The sequence below is a fragment of the Balaenoptera borealis genome (genome assembly GCF_965194805.1).
Source record: "Balaenoptera borealis genome assembly, chromosome: 18".
NCBI lineage: Eukaryota > Metazoa > Chordata > Mammalia > Artiodactyla > Balaenopteridae > Balaenoptera > Balaenoptera borealis.
Window position 1 is genome coordinate 75829444 of NC_138877.1, and position 27128 is coordinate 75856571.

The 27128-nt window shown below is 40.4% G+C and overlaps 1 protein-coding gene across 7 annotated transcripts in view; it reads left to right on the top strand.

Moving 5' to 3' along the window:
• TNFSF13B (TNF superfamily member 13b) overlaps window positions 1-27128 on the top strand; it is an 88646-nt gene that overhangs the window by 55762 nt on the left and 5756 nt on the right. Inside the window, exon 6 of one of the 7 annotated variants that reach the window (XM_082366258.1) lies at window positions 5136-16420. The exons of 5 other annotated variants lie outside the window; for them this stretch is intronic. The gene's annotated coding sequence lies outside the window, so the exon portion shown is untranslated. Of the gene's footprint in view, window positions 1-299; window positions 349-5135; window positions 16421-27128 lie in introns of those variants that run through there. One more of the 7 variants, XM_082366259.1, reaches the window with a different exon arrangement.

The window sequence follows — 27128 nt, forward strand, 5'->3', positions numbered from 1 at the left end:
TGTGCGAGGGGCGGAGGAGTCATGGGCGGGCCTTGGGAAAACCGAAGCAAAGCGTTTTATTTCAAGGAGTTGGATGACGAGAGACGATAGTCTCTCGGCCCTCGGATGATGAAAGAGCAGTGAGGGAAGCAGCTGGAAGGGCACCCCGGCCGGCATGCGGGCTCCAGTCCTGGGTCCAGGGAAGAGATGGCTGGAGGGTAGACAAGAGGGAGGCCCTGGGAGATCCGGGGAGGGTGAGAGGCGTGGGGCCTGGTGGGAAAGCAGGGAGGTCGCTTTAGGTACCGCTTCACCTGAGGCAGGCCGGAAGTACCTACGCGTAGAGGATGCAGAAGGCAGGTCCAGAGAAGGAAAAGGACACTATGCCCGAGAGACCTTGTTTTCTTTGTGACTTAAGAGGTGAGTGAGTTTCCTGACTGCGCAGACGGTGCCGGATTCCGGGCCGAGGGCTCTGATTCTCTGTGGCCCGCTCCCCCCAGCATCTGCGCCCCCATCCCTGCTGGGCTGTCGGGGAACCGCCCGCCCCACGCCGCTGCCGGCACTGGTGCCCCTCGCCTCCTTCACTCCCCCCCACCCCCTCCAGCCGCACAGGTGGGGCCGATGCTTTGGATTCCGTTGCTTTTTTCACTCATGTGAACATCCAAAGTCCCCATGGCCTTCTTTGTTAAAGGACTTGGTGGTTCTATTTTCAAAAGGTTTAATAAGGCAACAATAAGATCGCTTTAATAAGTGGTTTAACGAGGTGTTTCCGCACTGTCCACCGCGAGATGCACAAACGGGGGGATGGCGCGCCAGTCCCACCCCGCCCCCAGGCGAACCCCCTAACTCTTCCTTCTGTGAGCTGCACAGCTGCTCAGGGCCTTCGCTTTATTTTTTATTTTTTAAAATTTTTATTTATTTATTTATTTTTGGCTGTGTTGGGTCTTCGTTTCTGTGCGAGGGCTTTCTCTAGCTGCGGCGAGCGGGGTCCACTCTTCATCGCGGTGCGCGGGCCTCTCACTGTCGCGGCCTCTCTTGTTGCGGAGCACAGGCTCCAGACGCGCAGGCCAGTTGCTCCGCGGCATGTGGGATCTTCCCAGACCAGGGCTCGAACCCGTGTCCCCTGCATCGGCAGGCAGATTCTCAACCACTGCGCCACCAGGGAAGCCCCTCGCCTTCGCTTTAAATGCTGACAAAACGTTTTCTTTAAACTGAATACTCGCAAGTCCCATTGAAGCTCTTGAGGTGAAGTTCCGTTCACGCTTAAATGATCAAAACCTTCACATTCTTTCTGAGCCAAACTGCTTCCATTCATGGTAGAGAGCGCAGCTATATCCCTCTCTCTTCCGTTCTAATTAGATTCTGAGTTTAATAAAAAATTAAGTTTAATAGACCCTGAGTCTAGAGGCAGCCTCACTGAATTTCACTTACTTTTGTTTGAACTGGACCAGCCATGCATCACTAGGAGTGAACGGATTTATCTCTGTTGGGAATCATATTAATAACATACTATAAAGTATGAAAAATTTAATGATCGTGTTACCAATACCTAGAAATATTATAGTTTTAATGACTATGTTATTCATCTTTATCTTGGAGTTTCAGACCATCAATTTTCTTTTAAATTTATGCACCAGACCAAAACAATGTAAAAGTACAGGGCATAATTGATATTTCAAAGACCATACATATTTTGCTCTTTAGCTAAGAAAAGCCTTCTGTAAATCTTACCCGCACACGTTTCTCTGAACATACAAGCTTTGAATTAATAATTGCGGAGCAGTGTACACACGTCTCTAAAATGGCAGTTGGGGTGGAATCACTTCCATTTTGCTTGATTAATTAAAAGTTGAATACCAGTGTGTACTTGTCTAGGAATTTACTTTCTTTGCCATGAAGATTTTGCATTTCTCTCCATTTGGGAGCTGCTTAAGCCTTTTGCTGAAATGACACAGAACTTCATTTTTACCTATTTGGTGTATCTTATTAAATAACCCCTAAAAGCAGTATAGAGTTGTGACAGGATCATGGAGTCCTGGAGTCCAATGAACTGGTTTGAATTGCAACTGTGTTAATTTTAGATATGCGTTCTTGAGTAAGCCCTTAACTCTTCCAAGTCTCAGTTTTTTGATCTGTAAAACAGGGATAGGAATCTGTACAGAATTGATGTGGGAACCAGAGGTAAGTTTATAAAACTTATAAGCTCACTCAGTAGCTCAGTTCCTGCCCATGGCAGGTGTGGTGATGGTCTCCATCTCATGTGTGCCTTTATTACCAGGCTGATGCTGATCAGGGCAAAGGACATCTCTGTCTTACCCACTTTTCTATCCCCCATCACTTAGCCCAGTGTTTTGCTCATAAAAGATATCAGCTTACGTTTCTTAATTGAGAAATAAATTATTAAAGGAACGTATTCACAATAGCCAAGACATGGAAATAACCTAAATGTACATTGACAGATGAATGGATAAAGAAGATGTGGTACATATATACAATGGAATACTACTCAGCCATAAAAAGAATGAAATAATGCCATTTACAGCAACATGGTTGGATTTGGAGATTATCAGTCTAAGTGAAATAAGTCAGACAGAGAAAGACAAATACCATGTGATATCACTTATATGTGGAATCTAAAATATGACACAAATGAACTTACAAAACGGAAACAGACTCACAGAGAACAGACTTGTGGTTGCCGAGGGGGAGGGAGAGTGGGGGAGGGATAGATTGGGAGATTGGGATTAGCAGATGCAAAGTATTCTATATAGAATGGATAAACAACAAGGTCCTACTGTAGAGCACAGGGAACTTTATTCAATATCCTGTGATAACCATAATGGAAAAGACTGTGAAAAAGAATGTATATATGTGTGCACTTAAGCCACTTTGCTGTACAGCAGAAATGAACACAATATTGTAAATCAAATCTACTTCAATAAAATAAATTTTAAAAAATTATTAAGGGCATGAAGCGCCTCATAACCTCTAACTTAAGAAAATCTGGAAATCGGTGCCATGTCTACTTTCTTGCCCCTACATCAATTTCTTTCCACATATTATGCCAGTTTGTCAAGAGATGGAGGCCCTTTCATTGTGCGTCATCTATGGTCTTACTGAGAGAAGTAAAACATTTTTGCATCTCCAGTAGATAGAGAAAGTGGAAATGCCCACAGAGAATTTGCTGAGGATGCTGTATTGTTTCCTGTGTACACAACGCCTGTTGTGTCCACACAGCAGTTCAGTAGCACTTGTGGTCAATAGCTAGTAATAAAAATGACTCCGGCTAAGTCGCAATTCAGATAGCAAAGATTTGATGTAAAGTTGATATTGTTTGGATTCCTTGGATTTAAACTCCATAGAAAAAGGCTAACTGGAAAAGTAATGCAACTGTCTACATGTTTTAAGGGAGAAACTGAGGGCATTTGCACCTGGCTTACTTTTCCCTCTTTAGTCCAAGCATCGTCTCCTTTGGAGATTTCTGATAATGATGGGAATTAACTGTTAGGGTGAGAGTCAGAGAGCTTCTGTTGGCAGGAGTCTATCTTTCTCCAAAAATGGACCAAGTCTCTACCAGACAAAGCCCTGGAAGAAAAAACTATAAAGATTGGATATGTACAAAAACTACCTGGAGGCCATGGGGGTGAGGAGAAGCCAGCAGACTCCGGGGGGAGAGCCCGCTTGCTTGAACCGGGAGGTGGAACTGTACACGGAGATTTCTCTGGAGGGCTGTGGGACACATGTGGAAAAATCCAGAAGGATTTCTAGGAAATCAGAAATGAGCTGGTAAAACATGACTGTTGAGGAGTGTGGGGAATCCTGGAAGGAAGGAGTCTGAGAATGGATGTCCAAAATCTACCTCCCCATCAATCTCTCTCTCTTTTTTTTTTTTTTTTTTTTTTTTGCCCCACTGCTTGGCTTGTGGGATCTCAGTTCCCTCACCAGGGACTGAACCTGTGCCCCCTGCACTGGGAGTGAAGAGTCCTAACCACTGGACTGCCAGGGAAGTCCCTCCTCCTCATCTCTAATCAACAGATGCAAAGCACAAACGCTGAGGACAAAATATCTGAACTGAGACCCAAACTAACTGCTGAAGAAATCCAGTTTGTAGCCCAAACTCAGCTAACATGATTTTCTACAGTTACTGACATTCACCTACCTATATACCTAAAATTATATATGCCATTATATATAAACACTATCTTAGTAAAAAAGAAACAATGAAGGTAAACTAGGGTCAGAAAAGCCTGATTTAACTGTAAGTGAGAATTTTGTCTCTTTTGTGGGCTATTTTCAGCTAATTTAATCCTTTTTTTTTTTTTTTTTTAACAAGTAGCTTCAAAAGAAAAATGCCCTACCAATTTATCTTTTTAGATTTTCATTGCAGTTTTTTTTTGGTGGATTCATAATTTATGAAACAAATTTTATTTCTCTCTATATGTATTTTTTCACTTATTTATTGTTAACATTTTTTTTTCTGGAAAAAATTTAAACTGTATTTACGCTCTTAAATTTTGGTTTGATTACCTTCAGGGTCTTGTACTGGCATATCCAACCATTTATCTCATTACTTAATGAATTAAACTTTTTCTGAGACAGATATACATCTGTTGAAAATGGACATAGTCTGGGGATGCGTAATTGCCATATCCTTTTGGGGGGGTGTCAGTGGTTTCTAACAATTAGAGGCAGGTACCTCTCTGCACCCCGGCAAGCTGTCTACCAGGAGGTGTACTCCAGAGAGAGAGTATTGTGCTTTGCCTATAGTCACATGGTCAGTTCTCTGTCCTTTTCGGTACTTCAGTAAGTACTTTTTAAAAAAATTTTTAATTTCATTTTTTAGTGAAATTTAGTTGATTTACAATGTCGTGTTAGCGTCAGGTGTATAGCCCAGTACTTTGCGAGAAAGGTTTCCTAAGATGCAAATTCAGCAATGTTCTGAAGGTGGATGTACCACATTTTTTGAAGCTCTTGGTCACATGATTGACTAGAATTTTAAACTTTTGGCACCTTTTTGGAAAGTTAAGCTACTTTCCTCTCCAGGTTTTTCTATATGATCATGTAAAAGTTGAAATGCCCCCAAACAACTTTTGCAGCCATACAGGGTGAACACTGCCCATTCCTCCCATGAACTATTATTTATGACATCTCTTATGCAGATTCACAGTCCTGCAGTGCAGAATGGAGCTGGCATCACAGGAAGAGCTGCGTAGCCCCCTGGAGGCTGGAATACCAACGAGGGTCTTCGAGTTGCCCACCCGGAGTTCGTTTCCTGATTCCTCCTTGTTGACCCCCATCCCTCCCTTATGAACGAAAGGCAACTTGCACACACACATGTGTGTCCTTCCGTCTATACTGAAGTATATAAAGGAAATGATAGATCACATAACAACACTATCAGGTGAAATTCCCTGAGAACAGCTGTTTTCAAGCACTTCAGATTTGGTAGAAGGCTGGCAGCTTGGTTGTGGAGCACACTGAGGAAGAGGAGGCGAGGTGGCCACAGGCAACACTGAGAGGGGAAGGGGTCACATTGACAGCAGGTTCCCAGAGGTGACCAGCAAGCACTGAAGATGCAGGATGGCAGAGGCAGTGAGGCTGCTGCCAGAAGGGCAAACGTGGAAGGTGGAGGGCAAATAAAGAGTGAAAAGAAGAGGCATCATTCTACCTGTTAGAGATCAGGGAGGAGCTTCTTCCCCTCCCTTTTCTTAGAACATTTTCTTTAAAAAACTTGCAAGTTCTTTCTCCGTCTCTTCGAAGTATTCGTAAATCTTTCCACGAGCTAAACTTAGGTTTCCCAGCCCGGGAAAGTCTTTCTCAAGGACCTGGGAGCCATCTCCTTGAGGTGTAACATCAAGGAAGGTAAGGACTCCATCTCGTGCCGTAGAGAGATCGGTGTTTGTTTTTCCTTTGTATAAAGTCAATTAACCAACACGGATGGTCACCCCAACTACCAGGTGGATTTAGGATGAATTACATGGGACAAATGTTTCTGTCAAGTCCTGTTACTTGAGGACTAGTTACTGTTTAGCCTGAGAACGTGTATCTAATGGGTCGCATCCGCTTGGTGACAAAAGGGGGCTTTCTGTCCTTGCAACCCCTTAGCAGACTACCTGCTATGTGCATCACATTCTGGTTTAATGCTTATTCAACAATAAAACCATTTTCTTTCTCTACTGACTTTATGGAGAGGATTTCCGGGTTGGAAGAATATTCTGTTTTAAATTATATTTCTCCACTAAAGGCTAACGCTTGGGGAAAGTCTTCACGATTTCTTTGCTATTTTTATTGCAGCACGATGACGACAAGGAGTTCTCCTCAAACATTTTCTCTTTGTTTATAGGAATAGGATTTATTTTCTAGCAGGTGAGCATATTGTAATGTAGTTACCCCTTTATCTCTAATCAATCTAATTCTTTTCCCTGACTGAGCCCTGAGGTCTTTCTGTCCATCCCTCTGTGCTCATAGGTTGATCAATATTGTTTAGCCAAGTGTCAGCAGGGCCCCAGGATAATTTAGTCAAATAATAATGTTAGAGGTAATGATTAACATACAATATTCCTTGAATGGTGATACTTTTGGTGCCTCACTGGAGTTTTGCACCTCTTTCTGTCTTTCAGTATTTCCATCAAATTTTTAGATCTTTACCAATAGCTTCAATTTCTTTTTTATAATTTTTCTAATTGATTTAGTTCTATTTGTAATACACTGAAGTAGAAAAATAAAACTGTTCCCCCTCCAAAGGACCTATCACAACATTAAAGACCCAGAGATAATCACTAGAAAGACTTCACAATTCTCCGTGTGTGGGTAGCTGGACTTTTCCATATTTCTGCTATTGCAAAGAGTACACTGCAGTAATAGAAGAATATAAATTTTAAAAAAGCAAATCAGGAGTGTGAACTAAAATATTGCCTGTCATATCAGTAAACAAAGGATGTTGCAGCCATTACGCCATCACATTACAGGTGCCCGATGGTGAGCCCTGAGGGAACTCAGGATGGAGACAAAAGGTCTGCCCACTGGCAAGTCCATCTAGCAGTCAGCTGCTGCAGCCACAGGATGAGAGAGCACAGGATATTGGCCCCAGAGAGCTGAGGTGCATATCAAAGGAATGATTTCAAGGAGCCCAAACTCTTGCATCTTCCCATATATAGCAAAGTGCTAAATTCCTTAACTTGAGATATCTGGTTTTCTTGTATTAACAGTAATCTTTTGATGTTCTGAATTCCTTATCTGTTTATTTTTTATTTTTTTGGCCGTGCCACCAGGCATGTGGGATCTTAGTTCCCTCTTCCCTGCAGTGGTAGTACAGAGTCCCAACCAATGGACCGCTAGGAAAGTCCCTGACTTCCTTGTCTTTTGTTGCCAAAAACTCCTATATATCCTGGTCCCCTCCCCTCCCCCCTTGCCTCTTTGGAACAGTTTCTCACAGTTATCTGAGATGCTGTGTCCCTGGCTTAAGTCCTCAGATTTGTCCACCGAATAAAACATAATTCTCAACTTTTAGGCTGTGCATGTTTTTCAGTTGACAGGAAGGAGTAAAATGGAAATCTTTCTCTCCAAAATTCTTAGATATTTAAGAAATCATTTTGCGAAGCACCATACTAAAAGACAAGTGCATCATTGGAAGAATACTCATTTTCAATTAGGCTTTTAAGCAGAACATCTTACTTTCGGTTCCATCACAGTGAGCCAAATTGCTTTGGCTAAATTGCTTTCAGCCTAATCATATGCGATTTCTTAACACAGGGCTTTGTGTAGCTACTACCAATTAATTGGAGTGATCTTAAAGGGTTCTTTTTCATTAGCGAGATTGTCTTTAGGGATAAATGAATCATTTGCTTGGAGTTTGTAAGAAAAAAAATCAGGATTGAGAAACAGTTTCCAAATTGCAAGACACTCTTAGTATTTTGTTGCTTGCTTGAAAAGTGTAAGCCTTTAGCAGCACCTAAACAAACAATAGGGTATTTACATAGACACTAGTATTAGTAAAATGTTAATGCCAGAACTTTAAATTCCTGCATTATAAAATTATATTAAAGATACCTTCTTCTGAGAAGAGGGAAGAGACACAATAAAAGGGAAGTGATGATTTATTTAGGCTAATCTTGAACTATGATGATCTTTGATAATTACCTCTCATTTCATTTAAATCTTCAAAGAAATACATTTCTTCCTCAAGTATCAGCCTTACATTTCACTGGCTGATCATCTCACAGCTAAAAAAAATTAATACTTTCCCAGGTGGCTTAATTTATAAGAGGGAACAGTTGAAGGCACGAGAAAATTTGGCTTCAATCCCATCCCGGTCCTTGATTTTGAATCCAAAAAGCTGCTCTATGCCTCAGCAGTGATGACCACTAGATGGAGTGCAGCAACAATGCCTGCTTCTCCTTTTCTTCAGTGGCTAATAATAGAAAGCTTGTCTTCTCAGCAACTGCAAAAACTGTACACTCAAATGCTCACATAACTGATAAATTGTCTTTTGAAAATGAGAGATCGGTCACTTAATTGTCATTGAGTCCAGCCTCCTGTTTTACCACTTCTGTGTTTGGATAGCCCTTTGCCCAATCCCTGCTCTGTCCTCTAGCTGCTGCCTTCTAGTTCCCCTGAGAAATAGCTGGAAGTGACCACAGTGAGAGGTAACCAGTGATGGCAGGACGCGGGTGGCATGGGAGTGCTGGTGATTTGGGAAATCAACACCAGGAGGGCCTATAGTAATAATATTTTACCTACAGGCCAAAGAAGGGAGACCTGAGCCTTAAAATCTCTAAAGCAAAGCTCAATGTTGATGTCTTGTCCTTGTTGCCAAGGAGATAAAAGGGAAAATGGAAATGGAGGCGTGCAAGAAGGAACTGACATTTTTGGTTGACGTTGCAGAATCAGAATCGAACACTTTGCTGCTAAGATGTCTAAGAACTGTCATAAAAGATACTGCGTGCTCTTGGGATAAACCAAAACTAACAGATCACACTTATGCGTTCTGGAATGCCCAAAAGATAAAACCTTGACTATTTTGTATAAATCTGGACTTAACAAAAAATTTTATCCCTGATTTTTTTTTAATGTCTTGGTGTTTGAACATAACTTTGTGAACATGATAACTGCTTGAGAATTGCTCTTTTTCCACCATGAGCAGACTAATATAAATGTACTAAGCTTGGTCATTTGCCATTGTTAAAAATATCTGTTGCATTTTATGTTTGGTGAGCCAGTCTTCTGAAGCCTGACTTTCCTAGAAGGCTTTGTGAAAAAATGCTTTCTCTGCTTTTTAAAGTGATTCTGCTTCTGAGTCTTCCTTTGACAAGACATACACTGTGTCCAAAGATGTTTGATAAAGAAGAAATCTAGCTTTTAGAAATAACTTTGAGATCTTGACTAATCCACAGAATAGACGGTATTTCCATTGACCTATGTAAGTCTTTTCACTACTTTTTCCAACCAAATAGTTGGAACCACAGCCTATAATTCTGTAATATCTTCACTGTGGAGCATTTTGCCAGTTGACCTCAATATGCATCCTGTCCTTCCTTCATAGCAACAGAAGTTTTCACCAGGTTAATTGCTTCTCAGAATAAACATTATGTTAATTAGCATCTCACACAAGAGATGGATGGGGCCATTTAACTTAATTCTGGCCAAAAGAATGTAAGCAAAAGTACTTGGGAAAACTTTCTTAACAGATAACTTGCTTATGCTCTTTGCCACTTTCTCCTTTGTCCAGTACTACTTCCTGCTAGCTGGAATATAGTCCTTATGGCTGGTGCTGCAGCAATAGTTTTGGTCCATGAGGTGAATTTAGGGAAAACATCCATGCCAAGCTGAGAAAAAAGAGCTTGCTAACCTGAGAATGTTGTTGGGCAGTAAACCAGCTATTTACATAATATCCTTAGATTACACAAGAAATAATCAGTTTCTGTCTTGTATAAATCACTGTTATTTTGGATCTTTTTTTTTTTTTTTTTTTTAATTTATGGCTGTGCTGGGTCTTCATTTCTGTGCGAGGGCTTTCTCCAGTTGCGGCAAGTGGGGGCCACTCTTCATCGTGGTGCGCAGGCCTCTCACTATCGCGGCCTCTCCCGTTTCGGAGCACAGGCTCCAGACGCGCAGGCTCAGCAATTGTGGCTCACGAGCCCAGTTGCTCCGCGGCATGTGGGATCCTCCCAGACCAGGGCTCGAACCTGTGTTCCCCGCATTGGCAGGCAGACTCTCAACAACTGCACCACCAGGGAAGCCCCTAGTTTGGATCTTTTATGGGTTGAATTTTGTCTTCCCTTCAAATTCATATGTTGAAGTTCTAACCCTTAGTACCTCAGAATGTGATCTTATTTGGAGATACAGTCTTTACTAAGATAATTAAGTAAAAATGAGGTCAGTAGGGTTGGCCCTAATCTAGTAAGGCTGGTGTCCTTAAAAAAAGGGGAAATTTGGAAACAGCTATATTCACAGGGAGAATGGAATGTGAAGAGACACGGGAAGAAGATGGCCATTTACAAACCAAGGAGAGAGGAATGAAAAAGAGCATCCCTTACAGCCCTGGGAAGGAACAGACTCTGGGGACACCTCCATCCTGGACTTCCAGGTTCCAGGCTATGAGACAGTAAAGGTCTGCCGTTTAAGTCTACAGTCTGTGCGACTTTGTTCTGCCAGCCCCAGAAAACTAAGACAGGGTCTGAGAACCAAGGAGGATTTTGTCAGAGAAACAGAAATCACTCTCAGTGTTTCAAGTTTAAAGGATTTAATATAGGGAATTGAGATTATGGAAACTGCTAGAATGCCTGGGAGAGTGAGCCTTGATCACCTGGCTCAGGTAGTGTTTATCAGATTTCTCCACTGCAAAATTATTCTGTTTTTTTAATCCCCTTGATACGGTATACTTTGGAAGGAGATCACTGTTCAGCCAATACCTAAGGAATGGAAGTTATGCTTCAGCTTCTGAGGGTAGAGTATCTATACAAATTACTTGAAATTCTTCTTCATGGAAGATTTGTTTCTTCTCTAATATTTATTAATTTATTCAATTTTTTATTTATAGCATATGGACTTATGGATGTTTCCTCTATACTTTGGGTTATAATCCAATACTACTTTATTGCTCAAATTTTTTCAGCTTTGGCTACTGGAGGTTCTTTCAGTTGATTTCTTGTAGGCCTTTGACATGTCCCCATCACTGTGGGATTTCTTTACTTTCTGTTCATTGTGGGTTTTTTTAAAATAAAAAGTGTCTGGTTAAGGGGAAACCTATCTAGAATTGCACTTGGGATCTTTACTATTCTTACTGATCTTTGGCCCACTAGCTATCTCTTGCACCAAGAGTGTGTTTCTATCTATCCCGTGTCTTCCATAGTTTCTGTCTTATGAAGGAATTGTGTTATTTAGAGCCTAGTTATTCATACCTCCTATATCTTAGTATAAAATATTTAAAATAACTAAATGGCATTTAATTCATTTCATTTGCCATTTTTAATTCAAATTCTGTTGTCTGCTATCAGGATCAGCACCCTGATATTCTATTGTTTCCATTGGCCTCGTGTATTTTGCTTATCCTCTAGTTTGGCTTTGCTGAATCACTTTGTTTTGAGTGTGTCTCTTGCTTTGTGAACCAAATTTAAAATATTGATATGACTGATATGATTAGTTTCAGCTCTGTCATGTCATTTTTATTGAATTTGTTGTACTTTCCATTAATATTGTTTTGCTGCAGGCATAATATTTATTTGGTGCTATTTGTTCTTCTTGGTGATCTAAATAGTGTTTTGAAGGATGTGTAAAGTGGTTCAGAGTTAAGTGGCTGACCGTCCCTCGGTTACCTAGAAGTTCCCCACCAATATTTCCTCTTAACATTTACTTTTCTTTTCTTACTCTCAAGAATGCTATAAAAAGGCAGAATAGCTTTGAGATGTCTGAAATGGCTACCTTGGTTTGTCATACGCTTTTTGTAAAATAATTAACAGGACCTTTAATAAAGAAATTAAAATGTATCTGACATTTTCAAAAAGCCAGTCATAATAAAGAGCATGGTTTACAGCACAAGTCAATTCTCTAAATATTAATATGTAAATTTAATTAAATTTACAATTTAAATTCCAGTGGAATTGATCCAATTTGGAATTGGATAAAATGATCTTAAAATTCATATGGAAGTGCAAATCTTTGGAGAGGGCCAAGAAAACTCTTTTTAAAACCTATTTGGCAGATGTCAACAAATACTATAAAGCCAGTAGCATCGACTCAATACGGTGTTGGAATACAGATAGATAAATAGATTAGTTTAACACAGTGGTAAACCAAATCATTTTAACCAAAGAGAATCTAGAAATACAGTCCAGTACACATGCGATAAAATATTAGACATAAGCGGTGTTTTAGTCCAGTGAGAACAGTGTGGCTTATTTAACAGTGACAGTGACAGTGACAGTGCTGGCACAACTGCTCACCCACATAAGAGAATATTTGAGGGGATGCGAGCTGAGTCCCACCAGTGACCCCACGTGCCGGTGTTTGTGTCCAGAAGGGAACGGTGAGGGGCTAAGGCTGGTGAGTGAGAAGGCTTTTAGACCATGCAGGTCTTTACACGTCACCTAAGGAGGGAAATTCAACCTTGTAGGAAAAATGGGGAATCCATTTTTCTATTAAGCAGAAGGAAGGCAGTTATGTATATGTGCTAGGACAAAGTGGGCAAAAGTGTGAAGGATGTTGGAGGGGAGAAAATGAGAGTGTTGGAGGTGGCTAGGAAAAGAGGGCATGGGAGCCAAGAAGTGGAAAGACAGAGGCTTGTAAAAAGCAGGGGAAGAAAGAGCTCTGAAAACTGGGCTGGCAGACCTCGTCATACTTGGCCTGCTTTACCATTTGCTTCCTCATGGAATTCCCTTGCCATGTACATTTCAGATATATTCCTGGTCTCGTATTCTATCTCTCCGGCTCCATGGTTACAGTGATCCAGAGAGTGTATGATCTGTGTTTAGCCCATAGTTTCTCTAACACCATGGCCCTGCTTTGTCAGTTCCTGGAACCCACTTTCATTACCCTGACCTCCCATCCTCTTTGCTGACCTGGGTTACAGCCTTCAGGTCTCCAGTAAGGTGCTCACTCAAGGGAAAACGAAAACCTTGGGGTTCAAAACCCAACTGGCGTGTTCCCAAGCACAAGGGAAGGCACACAATCGAAATATTGCTCTATGTCAAGAAGCAGTGGCACCAGCTGGCGGGGCTGAGTTTCTATCTGCAACTTGTAGCAGCTGTCAATTGTCTGAAGAGACAGGTGGAGCCCAGCTGGGACACAGCGGACCTGCAGCTGTTTGACTAGGGTGGCTAAGGTGTAGATCTTTTAAAAAACAAAACCGAGATTAGGTTCGAAGTCCCCTCAAACTGCATAATGCAGAAAGTCACTGTGAAAACACAGGACATAAACAAAGATGAAAACAAGAGTGAAAATAAATGTCTTCATGTCACATGAGGATTTCTGCTTTGTGTTTTACAATCTATACCATGACTATTGCCTTGAAAGATTTCGGAAGCAGTGTCTTTTCTTTCTTCTTAGGCTTTCTGCCACTACTGTTTTCTGTTATTATTATTATTACTATATATTATTCTGACACTAGTTTATTCAGTAAATACTTTGTGCGAGGTATTCGGATAAGAGTATTTATTCTTCATTCTCAAGTCGTTTTATTCTCAGAACCATTTAATTTTATCAGCAAGATTAACTAATTTTTCCATAGTCACACAACCAGAAAGTGAAAAACTTGTCTTTTAATTCAAGTGTACACAAATACACTTGAATTAAATATACTCTTCTACATTATATTTCTAAAAAATATGCTCTTTCTACATTATATTTCCTCTTGATTAGGCAAAAGCAACTAGTTCGAATAGAGAAAAGTCAGAATCATTTTGGTAACTCTTTTTGCCTTTCATGCAAATTGCCTTTGTGCCTGCAGTCTTAATGGAATAAATCAACCAGCCACTTTGATGTGAGCACTGAATATGAAGAGGGTGTTTTTCAGCATTTTTCCTTGTAGCCTTACTGACTGGGTTTAGAATCTGATAGTTATTAGATGATTATTTAGGATAAGTTTCTTAAATTTGCTAAACCTTGGTTTACTCATCTATAAAATGGATTGTCCCAGACATTAAATATGAATATATATAAACACGTCTAGAGAATAATACTCACTAAATAAGTGACAATCTCCCTCCTCTCTATCATGCATCTCCTCTCAGCTCTATAGTGTCCTTAGACCCCTAAAAGTTTATACTTCATATTGTAAATAATGCTCTTGTGGTAAGCATGGCATTTGACCAAAGAAATAAATATGCGATAATTGAATTTTATTATTACAGTAAACCAGGAAAAATGATAAGTTGTAAGATCTTCTTGGAACATTCTCAAATCTTAGCAAATTGGTGTCTGTTTCTTTAAAAAGTACTGTGAAAATATAAGTTTTGGCCAGTATCCATTGACAAAGTCAGGCATTGTAAAAAAGGAAGGAGCGTTTGAAAGGGAAAGAACAGGACATGCACACAGACAGGTTAAGACAAATATTTTCCATATCAAAGCATACAAAAATTAAAAATGGTAAAAGAATAGTGAAGAAATGAGAAATAAACCATTAAATGAACCATTTTGACAGAAAGCTTTGAATATTGCTAATGTTTAATATTGTCATTTTAGTCTCTTAAGGTCATAGTGTTAATGAAAAATTTTAAATCCATTTGGTTTGATATAAATCCACTAGTCACCATGGATTATCTCAGCCAGAGAAACAAAGGGTGGAGTGAGAATAAAGGATGACCTTCAATACGAAGGCGCAGGAGCTGGCTGCTTTCACTGTTCAAAGACAGCAGAACAAGAAGAGATCCACAGAATGCAGTATTCAGGTTCTATTTTTCCTGAAAGTGACTCATGAGCCTTGCAATTATGTGCCGAGGGAAATTGTGCAATTCTTCCTCTAGAGATTTTGGCATGGCTCTGCCAAAAAATAATGCATGACCCTACTATCACAGTTGCTCCTCTGGCCCTTTGGGGATATAATTCTTTATTTCAAGAGCCCAAGCTGCGTTCTGCTATGTTTCAAAGACTCTGGAATTCTATGACTGCCATAGGAAAAAGAATGTCATTGTGTTTTGGCAATTTGTCAGATTGGAAATAGAATTCAAAGTCTTTGTCAAGTTCACCTTTTTCTGAGATAATCCTCTGAGAGCTCTCGTATGTAGAGTTGAAACAGAGCACTGGATGCATTGAGCCTCTCAGAGGTGACTAAGAACTCTCTCAGCTGAGCAAGTCCTTGTGTCCAAAGGGATATACACACGTATTCCAAACTACCTCATGTCAAAGAAGACAAACTGTTGGAAGGATCTGGCATATTTTGAACTTTGTTTGACATACAGGAAATAAGGGAGCAAAAATGTTCTGTCATTGAGTCTCGGTAATTGAAGAATCACTGAGTCGAAGCCTGAATAGAAAGAAAGACAGGAAGATGAATTCAGCTTTTCTCTTCATCAGTATGATATTGACAGTATAGCTCTTGAATGAAAAATTGTTAAGTAAGGCTGACAGATACACTGGTGAGGTCTGCTCTCTTGCTTTGTTCTGATGGGTTTATCTTTGGGGACACATCAGCTTTACTTAAAATATTCAATGGAAAGTTGAGATGCAATAGTTTATTCTAAAAGCTTCACATGTCTCATTCCATCAACAATCATTTTTGAGTACATGCGAGATAGATGTCAGACTCACAGAGTTCAAGATGGAAAAGACATGGACCCTCTTTTCAAGGAAGACTCAGTCATCCTTTGGGGATGCTGGGTTCCAACTCCCCAGAATGGAACTTCTGCACTCGTTAAATTTTAATCTAGTGAGTGATCAGCAACTAGGTTGCAATTCCTGTTGTGCTATTTGACCCTCACACATGTTTATAATAAATTCTGTTCTGCTACAGATGAAACCAGAGAAGGGGTCATGGAGAAGGCAATGTTCATCCAAGGAGGGGGTGATGAGCCCTCGCCCAGGCAATCAACACTCGTTATTAGTATTCCACTCACCTCGTGAGCAACAGAGTAAGATGCTCATAGGAAGGTCACCAGACACTTTCTTCAGCCCTTGGAGGAGCAGGTAGAGCCTAAGGCTCTGGGCAGTGAGGAGCATTTACCTCGTTCTTTTGTAAGGCTGCTATGTCAGTCATAGGGCTGTCGCCACGTGTGCATATGTTTGGCGTCCATCTCAGGGAAGATGGTGGTTTGGCTTCTCTGACATGCCTCTTCTGTTTCTATTGTGGTAATAACAGATGCACAGATAACAAGAATCTACCCTCTTAACAAAATTTTAAGTGGAGGATATAACGTTGTTAACTTCAAGCCCAATGTCCTATCTCTGGTCTCCAGCGCTTCTTTATCATCTTGTATAACTGAAACTCTATGTCCCTTGAATGACAATTCCTCATCTCCCCCCTTCCCCAGGCCCTGAATGCCACCATTCAACTTTCTGCTTATCAGAGGTATTGAAAATAGTCATGGAAGCTCCAGATATTCTGGAAACATAACAGATCATGACTCAGACATGAAAAGGGACACACAGTCTATGTGTCTTTAGGCTATTGAGTTAACTGATCACATGAGTGGATTCAAATATGAGTCAACCTGTTTCTTTGCTCATTTATTTAACTGAATGTACTCTCTTGATGGGCTCTTTTGGTGTTGCCTGTATAAAACCATAATCCCATGTCTTGCTATCTAGACCACAACCCTTGAAGAGTCATCCTTAAAGCCCTGTAGACGAATGTGAAACAAATTTTAATTGACAGCCTGTTCCATGTCAGTCCCTGCTTTAGTTTTGGGAGATGTTGGAAGGAAGAAGACAAAAATCTCCGCTCAGGGAGCTTCCATTCCAGCGGAGGACACAGGCGATAAGCAAGTTGAATACGTAAAGCAGACAGTATATGCACCAGTAATAAGTGCTTAAGAGAAACTAGCAAAGAGGGAGGTGGGGCTATGGAGAACTGGAGTCCAGGGAAGGAGTGGGTATTGACATTTTAGAGAGTGTAGACTCAGAAAGCCTCACGGAGAGAGAGACTCGTGAATTAAAACTGAATGAAGGCGGGAGCAGGTCACGTGGCTGACAGGAGGGGAGCAGAAAGGGAGGGGTCCGTGGAAAGCGCTGGGGGGGGGGAATGCCCGGTGTGTTGGGGAACTTGGCACCTGGGGAGCAGAGCAGCAGGAGATGACGTCAGACAGGCAGTGGGGGCCTTGTACGGGGAGGAAAGGGTTCTGCTTTTACTCCGAGATGGGACTCTCCTGCAGAGTTGTGCCTGGGGAGTGACAATGTGTGACTTAGGCTTTAATAGGTTTGTACTGATACTTGTGTTGAGAGTATACAGTAAGAAGCTGTGGTAGAATCAGGGAGAAGTTAGATCAATAGTTAAACACAGGGTTCATGATGCCCTTGACCAGGGAGTTGGTCCTGAGGACAGTGAGAAAAGACAACATGATTCATTCCTGGAAGATATGTAGGATGTGAGAGGAGGAACAGAGTCAAGAATGAAGGTTCGTAGCATACAGTTCCCACTGCCTGAGATGGGGAAGACTTCGTGGGATAAGATCACATTCATGGGAATATAGAAACTTGTTTTTAGATATAACTCTTCTTATTTTTGCTTTATTTACTTTTAATTGAAATACAGTTGATTTACAAGTTTATATTAGTTTCAGGTGTACAACATAGTGATTCAATATATATATTTTTAAAAATTTATTTATTTATTTATTTATGGCTGTGTTGGGTCTTTGTTTCTGGGCGAGGGCTTTCTCTAGTTGCGGCAAGCGGGGGCCACTCTTCATCGCGGTGCGCGGGCCTCTCACTATCGCGGCCTCTCTTGTTGTGGAGCACAGGCTCCAGACGCGCAGGCTCAGTAGTTGTGGCTCACGGGCCTAGTTGTTCCACGGCATGTGGGATCCTCCCAGACCAGGGCTCGAACCCGTGTCCCCTGCATTGGCAGGCGGATTCTCAACCACTGCGCCACCAGGCAAGCCCATGATTCAATATTTTTATAGATTATACTCCATGTCAGGTTGTTACAAAACAATGGCTGTATTTCCCTGTGCTGTACAATATATCCTTGTGGCTTATCTTTTTTCCTTTTCATTTCCTTTTTTATTTTTTGTTTTATATTGGAGGCGTATATTTGATTAACAATGTTGTGTTAGTTTCAAGTGTACAGCAAAGTGATTCAGTTATACATATACATGTATCTATTCTTTTTCAAATTATTTTACCATTTAGGTTGTTATGGAATATTGAGCAGAGTTCCCTGTGCTATACAGTAGGTCTTTGTTGGTTATCTGTTTTATACATAATAGTTTTTATCTTTTAATCCCATGCCCCTATCTTGTCCCTCGCCCTGTTCACTTTCCTCAGTGGTAACCACTAGTTTGTTCTCTATTATCTGTGAGTCCATTTGTTTCATAGATGTAACTTTTTAATACTAGTAGGATTCTCAGTGGAGGGACCAGCAGATGGGTGGACATATGGTTTCTGGAATTTGGGGAAAAGTCTGAACTGGAGACATATACTTGGGACACATCAACAGACAGGTAGTATTTAAAGCTATGAAGCTGGATGATACCAACTAGAGAATTAGTCAGATTGTTTCAAAAGCCTCATCAGAACAGACAAAGAGGCAGAGATCGGAGCTGAGGCTGGCCCAACCTGGGATGTTCAGAGCAGGCCTGTGCTGGTGGCTGGAATGTCAGAGGAATTCCAGGCCCTGCCTTGGGAGCAGCTTCTCGTTAGGCTTCACAGCGCATCACTGACTTGGTTAAAAATTGACCTTGGCTTTGACTATTACATAACTGTGGAATCCGAGTCTTCGTTGCATGTACAGGAGAAGGGTTGAAATAGCAGAACTGTTCAGTCATTAGTAATTCTGCAGATGCAAATATTCCCTCACAAATATAAATAAACATATTCACATATGAAAATATTTCCCCCACAATTGAGCATTTTATTTTGTTCTTAATTGTTTTATTCATTTACAATGAGATTACCAACTAGACAGTAAAGTGTTTTGTTTTTGTTTTTTTTTTTACAGAGAAAGGATCTATTTTGCACAATTCACAATAATGTTAGACACCTAGTAAGCCCTCAATGAATACTTACTTGTTTAGAGATAAAAATTTTATAACCATATTTTTCTTTTAGAACCATGATAATGGTCCTAATTTTAAACTATTGTTATAGGACTCAAGCAGAGATGAGACTCCTGAATGAATATGAGACTCCATATTCATGATTTCAATTTTCACAAGTGTATCTTGGTGATTACATATTGACCCTCCCATCAAGGTACACTTGTCAACTGTGTCAGGGTCTATTACTTGCAGAGAGCATAAATTTTAGAAAAAGGAAAGAAACCCAATTCTCTTCTGAGAATCCCCATAATAATATTATCTTTTAACTATATTTTGACTCCTGCCTCCTGTATTTGGAGAGTGTAGTGCTAAAAATACCATCTGGGACAGCTGGGTGGTAGATTACAGAAACTACAGCTGTTCTGGGGTAAACTTTTGATGGATGTCATCCGAGCACCAGTTGTTAATTACTACCATAGCAAAGGTTTTCTTTTCCCTTAAAAAAAAAAAAAAAAAAACTGAAATGAAAACCACAGAATTCGACCTCTCAAGCAGCATGGAATACTTTTAAAAAACCCTCACAGTATGATATTATAATATAATGAAGTGTATGAAAGACGTGTCTGAATGGAGTGTTGCTAGAAGAATTGACAGCGGAAAGCCAAATATATGTAGCACAGTTGCACAAGCTACTAGTGATGGATAAAAACTCACCAAGACAAGGCAAAAATGTGAAGTAGATTTATAAATTGCATTTTTTACAAGGAGCAAAATACGTGTGGCAAACACGAATGCTGATCATCCTAATTTAGCCTTACTGAATTGAACTGGGTCCTCCTTGAGTGCTTTCAAATAATACTATTTGCTGAGCACCTACTGTGGTCCAAGTGACATCCACGATCTCATTTAACCCTTGCAACAATCTTTGGAATGTGTATTATTTTCCACATTTTACAGGTGTGGGGATATATTCTCACACAGGGCAAAGTACTTGCCCGAATTATCCTTTAGTTCTTGTAGATTCACAATATAAAATTAAGGGTTACAATTTAAAAGTTTAATTATAAGGAGTGCAGACTAAGGACAAAAGAAGTGAAGGAAATTTACATGGAGTGACCCGCAAATCCTCCCACACCATAGAGGTGCCTCCAAGGGCACATCCTCCCAAAGATAGGTCAGAGATGTCACCTACCTACCAGAGGGACCGATGGACTGAAAGTACTACGATTTTTGCCTCTAAATGGAGGTGACAGTGATACCCTACGTAGCACATGATTAAGCACCTGTTTTTATAAGTGTAAAAGTATATACTTAGAAGGCATTTCAACCACAGCAAAACATTAGGAATGATAACGCTCTTTGTAGTGTGTTCCTATATTTGCTCTGAATTAATTCTTGCTAGTGCTATTTTGCTGAAATGTTAATGAATTCAGTTAAGGCAGAGGTGTGATGCAGAATAACACAGCGACAAGGATTTTCACCGAGCGTTCCTTCCTTTACTTCCTTTGCATCATCCCTAACTTTAATGGAATCAGTGTTCATGAGGACAAATGTGAAGAAAAATAAAAACAGGAATCACAAAAATCGCTTTTCAAGTAAAAAACAAAGCTCATTCTTGATCTGTAATAGACGGTTGACCTATAATTAAGGCTGAACAGACACCTCCCTCATTGTCATCCCTCACATATGGGAACAAACGTGACTTTGTGGGACAAGGTGACCTTGAGCCCTAAGACTTGACCTCTAGTCTCTGCTTTGTGCTGATCGGCTACATAACCCAAAGTCTCTACGGCCAAGTTTCCCACTAAAAAGAAGGTAAAACACGATTTATCTTGACTGCTTGTCAAGAATACTTGGAAAATCCAATGAGGGAGTAAGCGTGAGGGGAAGAACTCTGATCTCTGAGAGGGGTGAGTTAAGCAGGGGTTCCAGTCACCTGGGGTGGGGTTTTTAACATTCCTGAAGCTCCAGCCACTCTGCAGACCAATTCAATCAGAAACTTTGGGAGTGGGACCCAGGCGTTCATGCACTGATACTTTATGAAAGAAGCCCAGGGGAGTCCCCTGTGTAGCCTTGAGAACCCCAGGGCTGGGCGGGAGTTGAGAGCACCCCTAATGCACTAGAGCCTCTTCCTCAGCCTGTGATGCCTCCACAGTCATGGGTGATGGACCGTTGGCCCCAGATGACCACGATTGGGACGTATCATTACTACACCCAATGCTGTATCTCTCCCACTAGCAGATTGGCACAGATTTAAAGGAAAAAATGGACTAACCAAAAACTTGAGACCTAAAGAGATGAACTTCAAAGGACTTACAGCATGACATTTTGTAGACGAACACATTGCACAATTTTTTCCCCAAGAGCCAGTACAAAATACAAATTATCCGAATAATGAAATATTTCCGATCCACGGTAGAAATAGCCATTTATTCAATTTGTATGTGCACCTCAAGTTTCAATTTTTATTTTATTTAAACAGTTTTTATTGAACTATACTTGACAGAAATCATTGTATTAGTTTCAGGTGTAGAACGTAATGATTCTACATTTGTATGTACTGTGAAATGATGATCACAGTAAATCTAGTTAACATCACCACACACGAAGGGTGTTTTTAAAAGATAATCACAAATTTAGGGAGTGGAGATAGTTATGACTTAAGTGTAGAATTTGAATTGTGTGGACATACTTATTACCATTGCGCTCTTACTAAGATAAGTAAATTATTCTTTGGCTGACTACGGCAGGCTGTCTTTATGGCATTAGATGTTACGAAATTTTATATCCTGTGGGAAAAATTGTGTATTCACTCAATCCTTGAGGGTCCACACAATCTAAGAAGGTTTAAAAAATGTACTTGAAAGAGACCAATTTATTTTTGCGGAGTCAGCCAGCAGCTACCTATTCATCAATGGAACAATTAACGTTTAGCAGCCCCATTTTACAAGACAGGAGTTTTAACAAGACTATTTCACAGTCAATCTGAACCACTAGGCAAAGCAATTTCAAAGTGGACTTTGATTTGCCCCCTGTCAGGGTTCATCAATTATAGCAACACTATTCATGGGAAGCATATATACAGCATAAATATGACCAAAGAGAGTGGTCAGTTTCAGATATAGACCTGGTTGGAGAGGGTCTATCATTAATCTTTGAATTTTATTTTTGGGAAGGGTGAACAACTCAGTAATCATAGTAGCAAATGCTGAGTGCCTGAGACATGGTTTATACCTGTCCCGTAAGAAGGGCAATGCAGGCTTATGAGCTGTAATAAACTCATCTTATATCGTGCACTTACTTGTCATTCACACACCTGAAAATCCTCTTTGCCCTGAATTAATGAGACAAGTATAGACTCTAAACTTACTGAGAAAATCCAGATTCCCATAATTGAGGAAGTCTCTCAGTCCTGAGTTTTGTTTATTACTTATCCCGGTCACTTTGAGTAAACGGGTCCTAGCTTTCACCCCGTGGATCTGGTAACTGTTGGGGAAGCATGGGAAAACAAAGGCATTGGAAACCCTAGCTTTTATGCATCGCTCGAGAGCACAGAAGGGGTAGAGAGTGTTGGGATTTTCTATTAGGAGGAAGACTATTGAGTATTCTATATTTCTATTCCTAGAATATACACAGAGCCAACGGAATTTTTATTCAGTAACAAAATGATCAGGCAGAAAACGAGGCTGAGGGATTCTGAAAGACACAAGTGGATTCCAAGTGGGAGTGAAGCCAGTGATGGTGCGGAGTTGGCAGGTGGGAGGACCAGCTGAGGACACACATGAGTGGATGGGTGTTGGATGGCAGGTCAGGGGGCTGGCAGATCTTGCACCTGGCACACTCAGCCCGGGGCAACCACACCAGTTGCTCAGCATCTTGGGTGGAGAAGAGCTGGCGGTGAGAGAGGGCACATGAACAAACACCAGCCAACTGACGTTTGGATTGCCATGTGCCAAGCACAGCAAGGAGTCAGAAAGATTTTATTCTTACTTATTTTACCTCTGTTTTCACTATACTAAAATATTTACAGAGAATGGATGGGCATGTATACATCAATGAATATTTTAGGCTATGTGCTGATACAATACTACAGTTCCACAAGGGGATTCAGCAAATGTTTGAGTGGCTAAGTATCCCTGCATTCAGGTTTGGGCTCAAGTCCCCACACGGCCACTTTCCCAGATGTGACAATCTCATAACCTTTCTGTGCTGAGTTCAATCACGTAGACAATGAGGATTATGTTTATAACTACTTCATAGGGTTGTTGTGAATTTAACTACATTTATTCTGAAGAAAAACACCAAACCAAAAAATAATAGCAGCTATTGTTTTCTCAAAAGCCTTTTAACCAAGTGGACTAAAATATATCATCAAGAAAGCACTGAATCATTAAGGTTTTCCATCCCAGCCTCTTCACTGGGTGAACTGGCTCAGGGGCAGAGGTATGGCTCTCAGAGTAAACTTCCATCACTGGGTTGAATTCATCTCATTACCAGGAATGCAGCGAAAACTTGAAAAGCTTTTTTTTTTAAAATACGATTATAAGTACGTCAAACAAGTTATACGTATGTATAGGAAAGCAAATAGTGCAGAAGCACCTAAAATAAAAAGAAATTATCTCCTGAGTCCATGTTTCTCATTCCCAGGCTTTCTTCCAAAGCAATAAATTTAAAATTTTGAATAATAGCATATATGTACAGGAAAGGGCACAAATGATCAAAGTGCAAGGTGAATTTTTACAGTGAGCACACCATGTGCCCACCACCTAGATCAGCTGGTGAGCTACCTGGTCCAATGCAGTAGCCATGGGCACTTACGACGTAGGATGTACATACTTAGGAGAACTGATAATTGATTCAGTTATTGGACAATATTCACCTATATTTGGAACAGCTTGAGTATATGAATCTACTTTTCTGTCTGTAAAATTTACAAAATCTAAGTATCAATCAAGAATTTCTGTTGAAGAATTAGTGTCTGAATTGAGAGCCATAAATGACTGATTGCAAAGACATGGTACAAAAATTTAAAATATGCCAGTAATTTTTATACTGATTTCCTGTTGGATTAAATAAAATTCACAGAAATAGTTTTATCTGTTTCCTTTTACTTTTTAAAAATGTGACTACTAAGTGTTTTAAATCACATGTAGCTCACTTCGTGTATTTACTCTGGTCAGTGCTGATCTAGAACATTACCAGGACCCCTGACTCTGCCTTGCGTCTACGTCTAGCTAGTAGTAGTCGTCAGTTATCTTTACTGATTTTTAACAGTCCACTGTTTGACAACACCACAATGTATTTATTTATCCATTCTACTGTGAATGGTCCTTGGTGGTGGGGGGGGTTGCCTTTTTTTTGGTCTTCCTGCTATCTGATTCTAGAAGCTAGGCTTCTGTAACTCTTCAAGGATCCAGTTTTTATGGAATTTCCCTATTCCTACAATTTCTGCACATGTGTTGTTCTCCAACTCTCTCTCGAGCTCACTTCTGTCTTATAATATACGGCTAATGCAGTCCAATGCAACCAACATACACTTTTACATTCTGTTCTCCAGCCTTTCGTATCACAGCTTGTACTTCTACCAAATGTTTTTCTATTGCATAGCATGGATTTCCTGTGATACACCCTGCACAGTTGTTTCTTCACCACGACTCTTTTATTGCAATGCCAGTGCTACATACTTTAGATGTTTATTATAGCAGCATCGGTTTAAGTCAAGGTATCAGTTTCTATTTCAGTCAGAGTGTATGAACTGCTGGAAAAAAAGCCCCCCAAATCTCAGTTTACCATAATAACTTTGTATTTCTTGCACCCTCATAGCACTGGTTCAGTAGTGGACGGCTGGGGGATGCATGCCTCGGTGGTACGTCCCAGGAGAAAAGGAGTCATATGGGTAGTTCAAAGCTCTGTTAAACTCCCTGTGGGGTCTTCCTATTGAATTCATCTGCCCTTCAACTTTGGAGATGATCACATGTCACTCTTTGGTAATTTATTTTCTCCTCTTTTGAAAAATTGCTATAAATTGTAAGTTGTACCTCCTGTAATGATAGTCTATGTCACTTACCTTTTCCTCTCATGTTTTCTTTTTCCTCTTTCATTTCTTGACTTTGTGTGCACCTCCTAATTAAAGTTTTCTTTCTTGTTGTTATTTTCTGTTCCTTGAATTATCTTCCTGGGCCATTTGGTTTTTTTCTTGGATTTTCCCTTTCATGTTATAAGGGTTCTTAAAATAACTGGTTCCTCATATTAAAGGAGAAGGTGGTAGAGAAGCTGAATAGAAACTCTGTGTTTGTTGGTGGGCTTATATATGGACAGACTTCACTCTGTGATGGTTGGAAAAGAGCCAGGACCCTCAGATATGAAAAATAGGTTGTACTTATGCTGGGACAAAAACCGTCTCGCTTTTGCTTGCTCTTCCCCCAAACTGTCTTCAGAGAATAGGTCCAACAGTTATCTACTGTGTCTTGTTTATGCTTTGGGTGTTACCCAAACGCATGTGCTCTGTGTGCTGTTTCTAGAGAGAGCCTATTGGTCACCTTCTCCCCCTCTGCCTCTTCCCACACTGAGGACCTCTCAGGGGCTCTGTCCAGCAGGTTGGCCATATCGTCTTGATTATAGTAGCTTTACAGTGAGAGTTAAAATTGAGTCATGGGAGTCTTCCAATTTTATTCAACAACCAATCCAAACTTCCTTAAAGAAATAAAATGTGGTGTGTGTGTTCTTCAAGTTTAGTTTCAATTTTTTAACGTATGCTTTTATGGGGATTGGCAGCTTATGATTAGTTGTCAGTGAGTTAAGTCCCACCCTGTTTCAATTTTAGTACTTCCCCTACATAGTCACAATATATGCATTAAGGAAAAAAGTATCAATTTGAGAACCAAAGTTTGTAAATACACCACAGTTGCACACTCTAAAGTTTTCTTGGGGACAGTTTGACCTCGATTTTCAGTTAAATAGGTTCATGCAGTGAAGGCTGTATTATAGGATGTCCAGCCCCACGTGTCTTTGATAACCTTCACCTTCTAGAACATCCACATGGATTATACAGTTTTCGTACTTTTCAAGCTTGGCTACGCTGCCCTATTGGCTTGGGAAAAAGAGGTCAGCACAGGAATCATTTATAAAACACATGGATTTCCTTTGAAACCCATTGAGGGTCTGGGGCATGAACCCTCCTGGGTGGAGTTGCTAAGGCTGAAAACACAAGTATCCTTTTATAGTCTCCACTGAATTGTTTCCACAGTAATTACTTTAATGGGAGGACAATTTCACTTGTGAACTACAGTGGCTGGATAATATGAGTCAGAAAATTGGATGGAGAATGCATACAGTTTTATTTCCCGAACTATCACACCCTCCTTGAAAAACGTGTCCCTTGAAACATTTACTGGCTAATTTGTGAAGTGTATTTAGAGGATATCTGAAGTTGGAGCCTATTAAGTGACTAAAGAACTAGTTTATATTTTAAGAAATTGAAAGATTTTACATCATTTCATTCAGATTTGTAATCCAGTTAGATGGGGTTTTCTCAACCATGACAGTATTGGCATTTCGGGCTGGATAATTCTTTGTAGTGGGGGCAGTCCTGTGCATTGTGGGATGTTTAGCGGCATTGGTGTCCTGTACCCACTGGATGCCAATGGCTCACCCCCTGCCTTCCCTATCAGTCCTGACCATCAGAAATGTCCCCAGACATTGTTAACTGTCCTTGAGGGGTGGGAGCCAAACTGTCCCCAGCTGAGACCGAGTTAGATAATAGCAGCTGAGTAGTAACCTATGGTTGCAAAGAGTTAGTGACTTTGATTGGAAGCGAAGTTTGTTAAAGATAAAAAATCATGTTTCAGAAAAATTGTGTGAAAACCAGCACAATGAAGGTGAGCTATAAAATGCATTGACGTCTATAATAAATGACGTACTGAACTATCCCAATGCCATATAATTTCCTGAACGCTCCAATCCCTCCTTATAAGCATGGATGACATAAAAATCACGTGTTGCCCATAAATGTCAAATTTATTTACA